We start from the raw sequence: 17615 nt of genomic DNA on the forward strand, positions 1-17615 counted from the left end.
AGCGAGAAATAAATAAATGGAAGCAGGAGCAGAGAAAGAGGGGGGAAGGGCAACAGAAGAAGAGGGGGCATGCCACCCACGCGCTGCTCTTCACGGCGTCGCACAAAAGGGCCGCGAAAAAGCCCGCATTCCGCAGCGACACAGCGTGCGCGGCATCGCCGGGCGGCTTCAAAAAAGGAGACCCCCCCCCCCCCCACCGTCCCCCTCCCTCCGCGAATAGCAGCACCACCACCACCAAACGGCGGCAACGACAGGCGGACGACGCGGAGGGCGTATTCAGAGGAAGGTGATCCTCGTTGCGATTGGCCAACCGAGAACAGACCTCACTGCTCTACTCTACGTCACTCTGTGGGGACTTTTGGGGAACACGGCGCTTCAACCGACAGGGAAAATCTCAACTCTTCTTGAAAATCCTTGCTCAATATCCCAAGGTATCCCAAGGTGCATTTCTTGCTCGCTTGTTTTTTTTATTTTTTTGCCTTGAGCATGGAGACGGACACGTGCGATGGCGTTGCTTCAGCGGTTTGCGACAAGGCGTTCTTCAATACTAGTAATTTAAAAACACCCACCAAGGATATTCATGGGGAAGGACGCGGTTGTTGCTGCGACGCGTCTTTTCTTTTTCTCTTTCCTCTGATCTCTCCTCTACCTGCACGCGGCAGCGGTGGTGGCTCGGCTCCAGCCAGTAGGCAGGCCCATGCATCCTTCTCCCAGTCACAACAGCATGTAGTAAGGCACGGCCGTTCTTGTGCGACTTACGTCCGAAGCATTTTGTCGCCCTTCGTGACCTGCGACGGCACCACGACTTCGAGGAAGAGGTGGAGAATCTAGTCTTCGACTCTAACAAAGGTAAGAAACGAAGTCTGCATGCACGCACGCTGTGATTAAAGCAATAAAGGGCCAAAGCGGGATGCAGTCGCGCGCTTAGATTACCGATTGAAAAGTTGCAGTTTATTGACTTTTCGAGTGCGCGCATTTTAAGTTTGTAAACACAAAGCGCGTTCTTTTTTTTTATTTACGGGCTTACACTCACCTGGGGAAACTTGCACGTGGTTTTGTGCACAAAAACTTAGCGATGACATTCACGTTTTTTAAAGGAACCATGAAGATTTCAATGGGCTTGGTCTAGTGCGACAGATCTGCAGAGGTAGCCTTTGCGGGCATTCGAGTGAAATGTGAAACGTAACGTACTATAACCTTTGAAAGCCATGACTTGTCATAGTCATTTTGCACTTATTTGTAATGTAAGGTGTATAGTTTGTACAAAGTTTAGGTAGTCATAGTTTTGACTCCTAATCATTCTGAAGTGTAGCATGACTCAGCACTTTACTAGTAACATAAGGTGTGCAGAGTTTGTACAAAGTTGCGTAGTCATGCCTTGCACTCATTACTCGTCATTCTGCAACATAGCATGACTGTGCACTTTAATGCTTTGGCATTCTCGCTGGTAAGCAGTCTTATGTGTGTCTGCAGAATTTTTTTTTGGTGTCCTAGCTCCTCCATAAGCAAAGTGACAAGCAGTGCACTCTCTTTCATATTTAAAGTGGCCACTGCAGGAAAAAAACTGGTCCTTGCAGCAGACTCGCTGCTACAGGCCTTGCTTATGCTTTGTTGCAGGCATCTGCAATGTCTCGACAGGACACACAACATTGTCGCGGCATGCACTGGCTTAGCAGCACTGAAGCCATGGCAATCGCAACATGCAGAAGTGTGTAGGAAGAATGCCCAGCATTGTTCTGCCTTTAGAAGTCAACAGCGCTGACCTGAATTTGTGGTCAAAGGACAGGGCCATGTAAAAGGTTGCTGTGCAGGAATGAGTTTTTGCAGGGTGTAGTAAAATTGAAATACTTCCATGTAACAGTCCGTGTAATAACTTAACCTGAACTTAATAATTTTCTCCAAAAATTGTTCCCCATGCGCTATAGCAGGAAAAAACAGTAAGCGAATGACTGATAAATTTTTAACAATAAAAAAGCTGGGAAATGCAGTTTTGCACTGCAGGCAAAAGGCTAAAAATTTGAAGCTAAATCTGTGATTGTCATGCGCACTTGGCAGAGGCAGAGCGCCAGTAGTAGTGCGAGAGTACTGCATATGTGCCCACTCCATAGCACATGCATTTTTCATTAGTGTATGTAAAAAGTACAAACTTTAATTTGGCCTTGCTTTTCAAAAAATGAAAGTAGTGTGATACACAAAAAATTGACAGAGAAGTTTTGCCGAAATTTTATAAACGTGCAAAAGCAGAATTTCATGAACATTGCCTTGTCTTGTTACTTTACTGTTGGCTTTCTAAGGATGCCTTATGCCGTTATTCATGTGCTATCATTGTGTACACGTTTTTATCAAAATGGAGCCCACCTTTGTTCACGCCTCAATTTTTAAAAATTTCTTTTTAGTCATGAGTGGTCATGGACTTAACATCATATGTTGGCATCGTGTCATAACTATGTTGCAATGCTGCTGTGAGGCTGTGGTTGCTATGTCGCCGTTGCTATGCTCTTGGCACAAACCCACATACACATCGCAGGATCTTGCTCGGGGTTTACCGTTCGGAATTGTGCTTTCACACTAATAATTAACTAATACTATGTGGAGTGCTTAGTTATGTTTACAATCTTTCTGTTTCAGGATTTTGCACCTGGAAAGACGGAGAAGAAAGCAAAACTTGCTGCCATTTTATAGCTTCTACAGGAAAGAAGGAATGCGCACCAAGGGTTTTTAAACGCTACCTGCACTGCCACCATTCCGGCTCGTACGAAGAGCTTCCTATAGAACAGCGCCAAAGGCAGGAAAAGGGGCAAGGAAGCTGCAAAATCAGCAAACACTGCTTTGCTACTCTAGAGGTCATGGAGAAAGAGGGCAAGGTATATGTAGTGTTTCAAAAGAAACACTACGGACACTTCAATGAGGCCTGCCACCAAAGGCTGTCCCAGGATGATGCCAGAGGGCTTGCAGGTTAGCCACTCCTCTTGTACAAAGCATTTGTGCATGCTGTGTTGACTGTACCGGAATGTGAAAACGTTTAGAAGCTACACTCCACCAACCTTTCATAAATGGGAGACGAAAGTGCAATAGAAATGTATTTTAGGGGGAAGATATTGCTCATTAACTCGAGTGATCATTTCAATGATTTTTATTCTTCTGCGATGCATCTATGGCACAAAAGAGGTGGGACAACACGAAAATGCCTATTGTAAAGTGGGAGAAGGCATGTCCCACAAAACGAGGGGGCGGAAGAAGTTATAGTAGGGCACAGCTTAAGAACCCAGTGGCCAATGCCCCTCAAAGGAAGCCTGCCATCCAATGGCTTCGACCGATTCTCATGATGTCATGGTTAATCCTAGGGGGTAGCACTGCAGGAGGGTGGCAGATGAAAGGGGATTAGTTATGGCTTTAATTGAGTTAACTGATGAAAATCAGCTGACGCCATTGACTGGGGGGGTCTTCTTTAAGGGCCATCTGCCACTTCGTTCTCGAGTTGTATCTGACTGTAGTGCAATTCACTTGAGCCTACTTGGTCGCATCGAAGGGTGAAAAACAATTGATCCACGGCACATTGCATGCACAGCACAGTCTGTACGAACTTCATGCCGTTTAGTTTAGAGATGCATTGTGGAAGGGGTCCAGTCTTTCGAACTGAACATAATTAGGAATGTCGTCTAGCACTGAACTACTCCAATGTCTGTTCTTTTGTTTTTCTGCTGGTTTCATTGACTATCCTAGGTCTGTAGCTCAATCGGCTGACGTTGAACTTCATCCGTAAGAAGTCGGCTTGAGCTCTATGAAACGTGTCTTGAATGACTGAGAGTTGCACTCGATGCTAGCCTCTTTTTTTGGCTGCCTGTCAAAAGCGTAGGCATTTTGTTGCTGATCAAAGCAACGCCACCAGTCTAATGGTTGTATAAGGGCCATGTTTTTTCTCATAAGACAGATCGTCTGCAGTGAACTTTCATTAATTAGAATTATTTGGCTGTTTTGGCACTTCATCAGTAACGCTCGCAGGAACGGCTGTGGTTTGAGTGTTCAGCTACTAAGCTGGAGTACCCGGGTTAGAACCCGGCTGCGGCAGCTGAGTTTCGATGGAGGCAAGAGGTGCCCATGTGCTGCGCAGTGTCAGTGCCCAAAGATCCCCAGGCGGTCGAAATTATTACGGAGCCCTCCACTACAGCACCTTTCTCTCTTGCTTCTTTCACTCCTTCTTTCCTTCATGGCATGGTTGAGGCAGTTACTGCACCATTTCCTTTCCTCAAAAACCACTAACATAAAACACAAGCCTGCACAAGAGTTGAAATCGCAAAAAAAAAAAAAAATGAACAAGCAGCATTTATATTTCAGTTTATGTATGACTGGCATGCCCTCCAATTGTCTCTGACTTAGGAGCAGTCATTCAGGTGTTGAAACTGAAACAGCATGAGAAAAATATTCACTTAGAAATTATTCACCTGGCGTAAGTGAATTCTACATTGTGACTCGTGCACACTATTGTCTTGTGCACAAGTCCAAAGAAACAAAGTTCGCGTTCAAAAATTTGGTGTCTCTACTCCTTTAAAGGTTGCTGTCAGGCGAATCGGTGCATTTTTTGAATATGCAGAATGAAATGGGACAGGATGAGAAGCACATGTCCTTATTCTTTTCTTGTCCACATTTTCAGTGCTGTTATATTCCGCATTTATAACACGCTGTATATAACTTCCCTGTTTTGCATTGCAGTATGCAAGTTTAAACACTCAAGCTCATAAAAATAAAGTCCATCTGGCTTTGAAACAACCATTTTGTTGTGTGCTTTGCAGTGCCACAAAAGTGAAATGAAAGTAAGATGAACTGTGTGTCACCTGTGAAAAGGAACAAAGTGGAAGACGAAGGAATCCGACCAGAAGTATTTGTCACTTTATTACATGGCTGTAGGCAGATGAACCAGAGATGTTAACAGTTTTTTTCTGTACCATTTTCAGGCCGGTTAGTAGAAGGAGTGCCAGAAAAAACCATTGTGCACAACATCCGAGCAGGTACAAGTGGATCAAGCCCACGGATGCAACTTGTGACCACTAAGGACCTCCGTAACATTGCAGATAAGTTTAGGATTGGAAAAACAGAGCAGAGAGATCCAGACGATTTTAAGAGTGTTGAATTATGGGTCGAAGAAATGAGGGCAAAAAATGAGTCGCCACTGTTGTATTACAGGAAGAAGGGTGACCCCAACAGTCATGTTGGTGACTTTGAGCTAGCATTACTGACGTTCCCACAACGAGAGCTCCTTTATGAATTGGGGGCAACGAAACTGTGCACTGACTCCACCCATGGCATAAATAAGTACTAACTCCAACTGACAACCCTGCTCACAATTTCTCAAGATGCCTTTGGTATCCCGTGTGCCTACTTGATTTCAAAAAGGGTGAACACGGGCACTGTGGTGAGGTTTTTCGAGGCCATCAAAGAAAAAAACACAATACCATGTCAGGCATTTATGTCTGATGATGCCCCTGTTTATGGCAGTGCATGGGAGCAGGTGATGGGTCCCTTGAAGAGTCGACTGCTTTGCAGCTGGCAGGTGCTACACAACTGGAGCACGCACCTGAATACAGTCACAAACAAGGACTGCAGGAGTACAACAAGGGACATGCTGCACACTCTGATGAAGTGGACAGATGAGACTGAGTCTCAACAGTTGCTCCCTGCACTTCTTGGTATCCACTCCAAAGAGCATCAGCTTAATTGCCTTTGGCTTTGTCAGAAATTTTGAGAAAACATACGCAAAGAGGGCATGTCAGTGGGCTTACTGCTATCGGCAGTACATTGGATTAACAACAAATAATCACTTGGAGTCAAGGCACTAAAGTACTCTCACTTTGGTGGCAAGGTAAATGGGTGATTGGATACATTAATCAAAGTACTCTTCAATTTCACATCCGAAAAACTTTACAACAGGTGTCAAAGGAGGAGCAGACCACCGCAAATCTGCCCTATTTAGGAAGCATAAAGTGGGGATTGAGCTTTCTAAGTCCAGTACTGAGAGAGTGGGAGATGGCCAGTGGCATGTAAAGTCACAAAGTTTGGTGAACTTCAAGCACACAGTGGAAAGAACTAGCAAATCGTGCTGTGGCTGTGAGCTTCATTGTGAGCAGTGCGAGGCTTGCCACAACATGTACACAAGTACGTGTTGACCATGCAACGCATGTGCACATGTGCAAGCACATGCATGCTGTTGCTATAATGGAGCTACACTTGTGTCAGATGCAGAGCAGCCAGAAAGTAGCATTTGACTGTGCTGGCATTTGTAGGCCCTGCCTGAAGATGGCAGATTTCAGGTGAGGGATTAGGATTATGTTATGAGCTAGTTGGCAGGCTATTCTGACAAAGTGCTTTAGCATAGCAAGCTCAAGACACAGCAGGGAAGAGGAGTGTCATTTGCTAATTTTCTTGAAGCCCACATGGTCATGAGAAAGGTGCGCCATCATATCCCATATCAAGCAGCACCATTGACGGTACACTACAGGCCTCTGGTATTTCTTTTCTAGTCATTCCTTTTTCCCAAAACTTTCCTCCTAGGAATGGAGAACTCATCCCGCCACGGCGCCTCAGTGGCTCTGGCGTTCTTAGACTGCTTACACGAAGGCTGTGGGTTTGATCCGGCCATAGCGGCCACATTTCAGTGGAGGCAAAATACAAAGATGGCCATGTGCTGTGCAAAGTCAGCGTGCATTAAAGGGCCCCAGGTGGTGTAAATTAATCCAGAGACCTCCATTATGGTGTCCCTCATAGCCCATGTGCCGCTCCCGAATGTTAAACCCGACAATTAAGAAATTGAGATATTTCAGGCCCCTCATTCCCTACTCAGAATCTGCTTGTGTGAGTACGCCCTCTCTGGCACTGCTCAACAGAGAACTTCTGACAATTGGCAAACATTTTTCATCTTTGGGAAATTAGTGCACTCATTTTCTTGTTCATACCTGCCTTGCATTCACTATAATTTTATTTCTTCGTCATCCCTGCTTGATTTCATTTTGTCTGCATGTGATGCACTCATAGAGGCATGCGCTCTTCAATAAAATTAGTATGAAGTGTCGCTCCATGCTGCATTCCTCTTTGTTGTGTCGTGCTGTCACAGTGCACCGCCCTTTTAGGACATCTTGAGAAAAACAGCGCTTGCAGACAAAGGACCCGAACAAGAAGGACACACAAAAAAAAAAAACAGCGCAGTTGTGTGTCCTTCTCGTTTCCTTTGTCTGCAAGTGCTGTTTTTCTCAAGATGTACCCCAACCAACTCGCCCAGCAACACACCTTGCCTTTTAGGACAGTTGAAAAAGTATTCTTGACAAAAGGCTAAGCCGTAGCTGTCATCTTGCACACTGAAAGCTGCAGCGCAAAACTACTATTGATCTTATTTTGCAAAGAGAATACTGCTGCAACAGAAAAACAGTATTACTCATTTTTCAGAACATTGCTGGTGCAATTTGTGACACGAACTTATATTGCCATGGTAGAAACAGCCGTGAATAGCCTTCCCTCACATGATAAAGCACTTCATAAATGAACTTGCTTGGCTCTTACACAGTGTCTCTCCACCAGCCTTCCAAGCAATGAGCCTTCTGTTGTGTGATGGGAACACTGTGCCAACTTTGTTGCCTAGAAATTCTAAAATGCCCCTATTTGTTGAGAAGGCAGCTTAGATGAAACATATAGTGCCCAGTTAATGTCATTTCCTTTTTACTCATTAATGAAAAATGCTTCAAAGCCCAACTGCAACGAAATTATAATTTGGCTAGAATGCCTGTTAATGTGCTGGGTGTGTCATAAAACTAATCGTAACAAAGTTTCATGCTTCTGAGAAAACTGACACTGTTGCTACAAGTGTTTAAAAAGCTGTGTAGTAGACAACGTGGCATGTCCATATAGGCAGATACGGATACCCGAGTGCCATACGGCCTCATGTCTGGCCCATTGGGAATGAACAGATTAAGGACAGTGTAGAGTGAAAGGCTAGGGGCTAAAATGTGGCTTGGCAGTCATGGGTATGGTGCTGCGCCAAAGTTGTTAGGAATTTGTTTCAATCCTGCAGATGCTGATTTCTGTTTCCATTCCAGGTTTTTGTACACCATATTTACTTAAATAATGGATGCATTTGCATAATAAATGCTTTCCCTACATCAATCATCAAAATCTGGGGAAAGTTCAACTGACCACACCATGTTTTACACCATGTAATAAATGCACCAAACTTACCATTCTAATTTTTTCCCACAAGAAACTGCATCCATGATGCAAGTAACTGCAGTATTACAGGTTACAGAATGAAGCACTGTCAGCTGTATTATGTGGCCGCAAGACTGCCTGGCGCCATGTGAAGAGGAATGCTCCCAAGGCTCATCACATCACATTTACTCCAGTATCCACATATGGCACCCGTTTCATCCTGCACGTCACATTCACCTCGGGCTGGTGATAGCCTGCCAGCTAGATTAAGAATGTCACAAATAAAATGTCTACCTAACTGAAAACTGTGGTTGTATATATCGGAGATTTTTATTGACTTGTGGCAGTCTACCTGGACAGGTTATGGTAATGCAAGGCAGCCCATTATGCACAGCATATGAGTGCATATGCGCCACAACTTCGCATCTTTTCCAAGGGTTCATGTTTTGCACTATTGGGTGTGACCCGACCCATCTTTCCACAATCCTCGCGTAGTTAATAATAAAGTGCTCCTAATCCTTTTTTGACAGTCAAAATGTATTTTCCTAGGCATATTGGCAATCTTCAATTTGTATTTCTCCACAGATTTGGTACTTCTGAGAAGTTGGACGGTCATTTTATAAATGATATATTTTTAATAAGCTAGCAGATACTATTCTTGATTTAAACATTTGCAGGCATATATACGCTGCCATTGTTTGCCTTGATAAATACTGTGTCCATTGTGTAATCATAGTACAAACACGTTAATTGATTCTAAAGGATGTTAATGCTGGTTAATTACGCTGTACAAGCCCAGCTGTGGCTTTGGAAAGCTGCCCTTCCTTGGACTCTGACATTAAATACAACTTGTACTTGGGAAAGACTAATCTTACTGTGAGTGTAACGACAAAATTAAACAAATTCCATTAGACGCTGGTATGACCCCGCCTGCGGCAGTTGTATTCCGATGGTGACACAACAGGCCCAGATGCTGTGCGATGTCGGAGCACGTTAAGGGCCACTGTTGGTCGAAATTACTGGATCCCTCCACTGTGGCGCCCCTCATAGCCTGAGTCGCTTTGGGACGTTAAACCCCATAAGCCAAAGTTAGCATTATGTTCCTGCCGGACGGACCGAGCAGCCGCTGACAGGGTCAGACTGTACGAATGGGTACCATCAATCACTACGTGACACCCCCACTCCACTCACCCGATGAAATCCCATCCATCAGTGACACATCCACTCCACCCTTCGACTCAGATTTGCAACCGCTTGCCAACCGCCTCCTCCCGCCCTCTCTTCTTCCCTCTTCCCTGCAATTTCGTGAAGGTGGATTTCACTCCCTCCACTCTGTCACCTGTGGCTTCAGACCGACGGATTATTCCAACATGGGGGGTTCTGATGCTGATGCACTAAAATGATATTTTTGAAAGACAGTTACAGTTTGTTACATGTTAAGGAAAAGAGTACTCGCTGTACCATGCAAAATGCGAGATCATTCCCTGGTGTGCACGCACTGCATCACAAGGAAGTATATTTGGCACCTAAATTTAAATGTGCAGTATAGCGAGCAGTTAGCACCAGGTGCCATACACAGACACGAGCACAAAATGAACACGCTTATTACCAGGCCCTCTCTGTGCACCCTCCCTATACATAGTGCGAAGACTGCTTTTGAAGCTAAGGTTGGTCACATTGCAAAGAAATAAAGACAGCATGAACATGAGAACCGGACACACAGCACTGACAGAAATCTCGACAGTCGGTGCTGTGTGTCTGGTTCCCGTGTCGTCCCTTTCTGTTCGGCGACCAACCTTAACTAGAACAAACAACTTGCCCGAACCCTTGCTTTTGAAGCATTGCATGCAGTAAGTAGCACGCAGTACAATGCACAGACTGAGCCATGTGTGTTATTGTATCAGCAGTAAACCACGTGCAAAAAAAAAAAAAATCAACAGCCAATAACTACAGTCGGTAAAGCGAAATTTGAGCACAGCTCTTCACATATTTTAGTTTTGCAGTATGCTGAAGTAAAGAATTCCAGAGAGCCACCTGCCCCAGCGAGAGGCAGTGATAGGTGACATTTGGCCCTGAGCACTTGGCTATCACATACTTTGTATAGACAAGTTCTGTCCCGCCTCATACGAACACCAAAACACTTTCTTGAATATCTTTTTCAATGAAGGCAAATACACTGGCTTACACAAACATCGAAATTACTTGCTATTACATCTTAATAAAGTGTTCAGTGTCACACTATTACGATGCTATATATCAATTTATGCATGCCAGCACATCATCTCTGGCTGAGAAAGATCTGACAAATCTTGCTTTTTGACAGTATGTGGGCACAGAGTCATTGATTGCAAAGACCAAATATGACTATACCAGCAGAACGAGAACTCAGAGGATTACCTTAGAACTCATGTGCCTTTGAAAACATGCAGTGAACATGGAAACAATTTTATTTTTAAGGTGCGCCGCCCAGCGTATGCACATGCGTTCAGAGCACTCTTTCTGCGCCATGAAGGACGACTCGGCCCCAAGAGCAGAAGTACACACTGCCAGTGCATTCCAGAACATTTAATTCAGATAGGTACTACATGAGACGTAAGCAACGTATCTATAGCGTTCGCACCGTGCAGCTTTATTGCTTCGCTCTGTCCCGAGCATTTTTCAGTCCACTGAGGTGGTTGCGAGCCACAGGTGGGTTAGTCTTGCGATTATTCTGCCGGCAATTGCTTCTCTCTGTGATCTAGCAGATCTACGCCACCTCGCACCCACAACAGTCGTCAACTGGTACTGTCACTATTGGTGTCCAGATCAGTCTTGAAGGATCGAAGGCGGGCTGGAAACGACACGCTGCAATGTTCTCCAACCCTTGCATCACGAGAAAGTCAATGTGACGACATATCACAGCCCACGCACTGCATCGTGATGATTATAACAAGAGTTATATGCACAGATATTTTCCAGAATGAGCTGGAAACACCCAGATCAGGGACGCCAGTACTGGACGGCGCGGGCTTGCGTCCTGCTCACTCACCTTTAGGGACGCATGGGAGGTAAACACGCATTCCATAGGCGGTCTACTAGTCACAAACAAAAAAGGGGCAAATTTAAAGAACTACACACGCCACAAAGACGAGACACCGACGAATACTTCACTCGCAACAGCCGGCGACCGCGATTCGAACGTACGTAAACAACCGCCATGTTGTTTTTTTTTCCTTATTTGCTAACTGACTGTAGGGGGCGCTGTAAGAGCGCTAGCATCATCATCGCGCGTTCCCTCAAAGAAAAGTAAATATAAATAGCCGAAACCAGCAATAAACTAGAAAAAAAAAAAGCATTAAACGTTAAAAATTGCAACATAAATAAGAAAGTCATTTATGCAGTTGACGAAAATCAACACACTCATTCAAAGGAAACGCCAACAAAATTGATTCATAAAAATAAAACGAAAATATAAATATGCATGTTTTCTTCTCCTTGGTTTTGACTAAAGCTAGGACGTGCGACTATTTTTTGGCAGTTTTCTAAATCGGGTAACTCAGTGCGACCATAAGAAAATTAAGGCAACAAAACTGAAAACGTGACAGGGGCACTTAAGGGTCAACATTGCATCGTCAACAATATGTACGCTTTCTCTCTTGTTGCTCATCCCAAGCTTATTAATTGAATGCATGTCAATTTGCTGTTTCAAAGCAGAACGGTCTTCTATCATTGTAGCGGATTGAACCGAACCAAATGTACTGTCATGAACAAAGCGGTCACATAACTTTCACTTATGCAGCTCAAACTCACATTATTTATTATTTGAGTGTAGTTTTAATGACATGAAACCACAAGTACCATTATAAAAGGTATTTTTCATCAGAGCACTTCGGATGGACTAGAAGCCTTACTCCCAACAGTGTACAATAAAGCCATTCACACAAATCATGTTGCTGAAACTGTGTGCGTCCACCTTACTTGAAACTGCAAGGGATGCAAGACAGACAAAATTTTACCATTCAAAATCATAATGTGCCGAGATATTGCTGCAATCTTGAACGTAACCACGCTTGCCATTACAATCAAAATGACTCAACAGCACATGCAAACATGAGAATTTTTTCTTCACAGACATTTTGACACTACATTTAGTTCACTATTTATGCAACTTCCGTTTATTTACACGATGGACACGAATATTCACATGCACGCCAGTCTTAGCATGAGTGCCATGCGTACGTAATTGTCGATATGCACCCCGTCACACATTGTCCATTTGCACATAAAAATACTCATGAAAACTCAACAAGTGCTCAGCAATTACTGCAGCTTAAATGGTAAAGCACACAGAACACGTCAAAGTTATGGTATGGTATAGAATATGGGGTTTAACGTCCGAAGGCAACATGGGTTATGAGGAACGCCATAGTGCAGCGCTACGGATTAATTTTGACCACATGGGGCTCTTTATCGAGCACTGATGTCACTCAGTACACAGGCGCCTAGCATTTCACCTCCACTGATATGCAGCTGCCGCAACTGGGATCAAACCCGTCCTTGGGAACAGCAGCGGGCACCCTAACCACTCAGCTATTGCGGCGGGGCAACGGCTAACCACATTATAAGCAACCAAAAGTCCAGGTCTCTGCTTTATGTCTTACATGTTGCCTAGGTATCGTCTACTTTTACTGTATCTGCAATCTAAAAATTAACGATAGACAACTTCCCCACTCCATCTAAATTACTATAATTGTCCCATGCCCTTCTTGGTTTGCTACACACTTTTTTTTTTTTATTCGAGTAGTCTGCCGTGAGGCATAAGTTGAGAAAAGGGGGAGTGGAATGTAGGTTACAGAAAGTCAGAAGAAGGAGTGGAGACCAGTTTCGGCGAGGTACTCGCATAGGCTGCTGGTGAAGTGATTGTCCATAGTCCACTTCACATAGTCCCCGTCGCGGTTCCACCACAGGCCGACCTGATAATTTTTGGCTAGTTTTATCAAGGTGTCATACAAGTGTAACAGCTGCCACAGTATGAATTGTGGATTCTAAGAGAAAAAAGAACTCACAAATTTTGCACTAATTTGAACAAAAATATTCAGCCAATATATGCACAACAGGCATACACCAATAACATTTCTACCGCAAAACCGTGAACCCACCGTACCGAGGGCCAGTAATAGAAAATCACTGGCCGCCGCAGTGCCTCAGAGGTTATGGTGCTTGGCTGCTGACCTGAAAGACGTGGGTTCGATCCCGGCTGTGGCGGTCGCATTTCGATGGAGGCAAAATTCTATAGACCCCTACAAAAATTCTATTAGTCACCCCTTGTCGTGCTAATATGCAGGTACCAATTATTTCTGTAACATACCTCTTATCATTTCTGTAATACCCATTACTAGGTCTTCAAGAAAATAACCTGAAATGTAGCAAAGAGCTGATGGTTGTCTTTTCATAGAACATTCTTCACAGCAGCTCTGCTTCTGAAAGGAGCACCTCATTCTTTGTGGACTCAACTAGTTTTCTTCTATTTTAATCACCATGAGGTCAGAGTACTCCAGTAACACTCTGACTCCTGATATGCTACACTCTAGTGAGCCAGTTTCACAACTCATAAAAGAATGATGAACTCAAAGGTCTGCCACAAACATGTCATGGGCTACATCTTTAATGGAGTAGAGAAACCAAATTTTTGGATGCGCATTTCTCTTTATGCTGATGCACTAGGCAATGCTATACACAAGCCACCATGTGGATTTTAACTTTATCAGCTAAATAATTTACAATTTAATTTTTTTTCTCGTGTCATCTGGTTTCGGTTTTTAACAGCCGAATGACTGCTCTGAAGTCAGATACATGTTCAGGTCACATGAGGCATGCAAAAAGAGATATAATCGCTGCCTGTTCACTTTATGTGACTCCAACTCTTAGACAGGTTTGTGTACGAGTTGATGCAAATAACAGTGAACAAAGCTGCAACAATACTGCTGTCTTTGTATGCCTCACATGACCTGAACACATCCCTGACATCACAGTCGTCGTTCGGTTGTTTAAGCTAAAGCAGTGCGAGAGAAAAAATGCAATTATAAATATATTGCCTCTTGTCGCAATCCATGCAGCTGTCTAGTCTTTCTAAAGTACTGCGCATCATTCTAACCGAAAGAAACAACTAAAATTTTGTTGTCTCTACTCCTTTAATACCTACTGGGCCTTGACAATATAAAAAGCACCTAAACATATCAGCGAACTGAGCTGCCAACCTTCAAAAATGTATCCACAAGCTCTTTTCACATTGTGCTTTTAAATATGTTGCCTCATACTCGTGATATACATATGTTCTGACTGTGCACATATACAAAAACAGTAATTCAGGAACCAGCAGACCCACCCATTCAGCAGCATGGCAAGCGAAGAATGAAAATTAGAATGCAGCTAGAAAGAAAAGGCACAGAGCTTTTTCAGACCTTCTAATTTGAATACTTCAAACTTATGTGGCCAACTGTAAATGTTTCCTTACTGAAATCCCACACTCCTTTAGACGTTTGCCATAAACCAGAGAAAAATTTGTTAAAATGCTTCCCTCTAAAAGGAACAACCAAATATAAGCAGACAAGCCATGTTTACATTTCATGCATTTTTAAGCTCTTCACTGTATGCAGAGAAGCATGTCACATGCATGGCGTGTTGATGTTTGGTTTATGCTGCTTCTTAACTTTATACTGAAAGGTCATGGCTACTCTTTTTTTGTGTGTGTGTCCATTGCCCCACAGAGCTGCCATCTATGGAGCAAGCTTATTTGCATTTAAAGGTCGCTTGCCTAGTCACTGCTGACTCCACACAAAACAGATTTTCCCCTCAAAACTGGCAACGTGCAGTAAAAGCAGGCGTGCAATTAATGTGACACCTCATACACTTCGTAATGATGCAGTGGCCTACATAAGGCCAAGCCAGCATGCTATTCATGTATGTGCACAAATTATATTCACTTATACAATGCTAATGTCAAAAAGAAACCCTTCTAGCTACAAATGTTAATGCAGCGCATTACGGCATGCATGGCATCCAACGTCCCTGTACAACATACTTTTACTAATAAGGCTAAAACAGTGCACCCTGCACAAGGATGAAGGAAGATGAGACAACACGCAGCATCTTCCTTATGCAGGTCTGCTGTTTTTGCCTTATTATGTCATACCAACTTGCCTATCAGTCTGTGTTTTTACTAACTGCTGCAGCAGAAAAAACAGCTGTGAAATTTGGAATGCATTCACGGCGTCTAGAAATTGAAGCTCAGAAAATGTAACACACAGAAAGTGCAAGAAACTGATATCCGGAGTGTTTACGTTTCTCTCTGTGTTGTGTTTTACTTACCCTGCAATAGCCCAACATCGTTCCCAAACAAACCCAAGGGCCACTCTGGCAACGCGGATGCTGAAAGCCTAAGTCAAGCCTCCCACTTCATCACAAACCATTACAGAAATGACAGAGCAAGCAAAACAAGTTTCGGCCTTGTCTGGCTTTATTCCAATGCTGAACGTTACAAGAAATACACCAAGAACCACACGTTCCACTTAATGAATATAAACACTTCACCAAATAGATAAAAGAAAAGCAGCTTTCTAGATATTCAAAGGTTCGGTGGTGTGACCATACTACGCCATTTGCTAAACGCCTATCAGCGATGAAAGCGGCGTACAGTTCATGTGGCACGATGCGTCGAGTTGCGTGAAAAAAGTCTCTCCGTGGGCAACGCTACGGCGTCGTACAAAGCAGCTGTGGCCTACCGTGTGCTTTGCGCAACATGGGTGTCAACGCGAAGTAATCCATTACAGCTTGGCTAGTTGGTGGGTAGACACTGCAGGCATATCAAACATTATGACGGAAGATGTGTTGTCCTTTCAAAGGCTAGCGTGTATACGTCCATTCCGCCTTCCTTCCGCATTTAAATTTTTTTTTTTAGCATAGCTTGTCGCCGGTGAGCACACATGCAGGACTCCAGGAACATAGCATATATGTACCGCAACTGCCAAATGGCTCGCAGTACCCACCATTTTTATGCATACGAGCTCATCCTATCAGTACGTAGAGGTCAGAATCAGTTACGCGCAACACAAGGAAACATAATTTTCGACACTCATCCAATGCTTCAAACCATTGCCTCCTTCTAGAGGAGGCAATGTTCTAGAGGAGGCAACACGAGATACAATACCGAAAGGTGCCGAAGAGAACTGAAGTGACCTCAAATTCAGTCAAGCACTGCCTTGCTAAACGTCTCTAGGGGCTTCCGATATCATACCACGGCTGGAACAGGTCGCACTGCAAACTTGCATAATAAAGACAACACTAGGGCACTGGGGTACAAGTCCGGACGTTAGCGCGGTCAATATTACTCGTCATTGCACCAACCTTTGATGACTTTCACGGCAGCACTTACTCCACACGTCAATGCACCGCGCGGTAAACAGCCATCGCAGCCATGTCAACAAACCACCGTGGCGTTGGCGATGACAACGATGGTCACCGTGGCAACCGTGGAGACGCCAGCGACCTAGAAACTATGGCTAGGGACGTTTCAAAATTTTGCGACGCCATTTTTACCTAATTTTGCAACAAGAAGTACCCAGAAATGTACCTAAACAAACGCCATTTTGGAATGACGTCATTAAAAGTCACGTGACACGAGGATCGTCTTCCTCCATTTAGCCTTACGCCGGACGACGGACGGGCCCTGCGCAGGCGACGCAGGTGCAACGGGAAAGAGAACGCACGCCGCGGCTGCAACCCGAGAGGGGAACAGGCAGGATGCCGTCGTCGTCACCGAACCACCGCCACCACTGGCTACCACCACTGCTGCTGTCATTCGCTTCCTCTGCTCTGGTGACGCTCAACGCACGCCCACTGCCACCCCTCTACGCTTCCTACTTTCGGTCTCTCCCACCACAAAGAACCGAGTCAGCTGATGAGAGGAGAGGCGGCGTTTAGCAATCTAACAACAAATGGCACCACTGCGGGCCGCTGCTCTGAATTCTGCCGCACGCGTACGAACCAAGGAACCAGAGTATGCGCGCGAAGAGCGAATGAACCCTGACGCACCGCTCCTTCGCTGTTAACAAGCCTCGGCACATCTTTCGGTGACAACTTGGAGGAGACAGAGAAGCACCAGCGGGCAACCAGGCGTTCCAATAAAGAAATAATGCGAGAATGAACGGAAGTCCGTTTCCCACATGCGGCTGGCGACCAGCTTTCCGACACCGTCCCGAAAAAGCGGTCTCTCCGCTGACCGCTCTCGACGAGAATGCACGTCTACATCCGACGAGAGACAGAAGATTTGTGACACGGGCGAGCTTCGCCACCCATTTCCAGCCCTCGTTACGGCTACTTCCTGCGTCATCTCAAAGGACGCCGACGACCCCGAAAATGCCACGCGATTCCACCCCCCTCCCCATGCC

General features: G+C 44.6%; 1 protein-coding gene and 1 long non-coding RNA gene across 13 annotated transcripts in view; one reads left to right on the forward strand and one right to left on the reverse strand.

The window, feature by feature from the left end:
* Nucleotides 1–17615, reverse strand: part of da (transcription factor daughterless) — a 146132-nt gene that overhangs the window by 47991 nt on the left and 80526 nt on the right. The window lies entirely within an intron of this gene.
* LOC149339422 (uncharacterized) lies at nucleotides 335–8495 on the forward strand. Of its 5 annotated transcripts, XR_016283520.1 has the most exons (4): nucleotides 367–849; nucleotides 2629–2955; nucleotides 4791–4876; nucleotides 4953–8495. It is a non-coding gene; the product is annotated as an uncharacterized LOC149339422 (long non-coding RNA). The 5 variants fall into 5 exon arrangements; XR_016283521.1 differs by lacking the exon at nucleotides 4791–4876 and having other exon boundaries at nucleotides 369–849; XR_016283518.1 differs by having other exon boundaries at nucleotides 370–849; nucleotides 4791–8495.

This window comes from Amblyomma mixtum, chromosome 6 (assembly GCF_055824585.1).
Source record: "Amblyomma mixtum isolate Tamu chromosome 6, ASM5582458v1, whole genome shotgun sequence".
In the NCBI taxonomy this organism is placed as follows: domain Eukaryota; kingdom Metazoa; phylum Arthropoda; class Arachnida; order Ixodida; family Ixodidae; genus Amblyomma; species Amblyomma mixtum.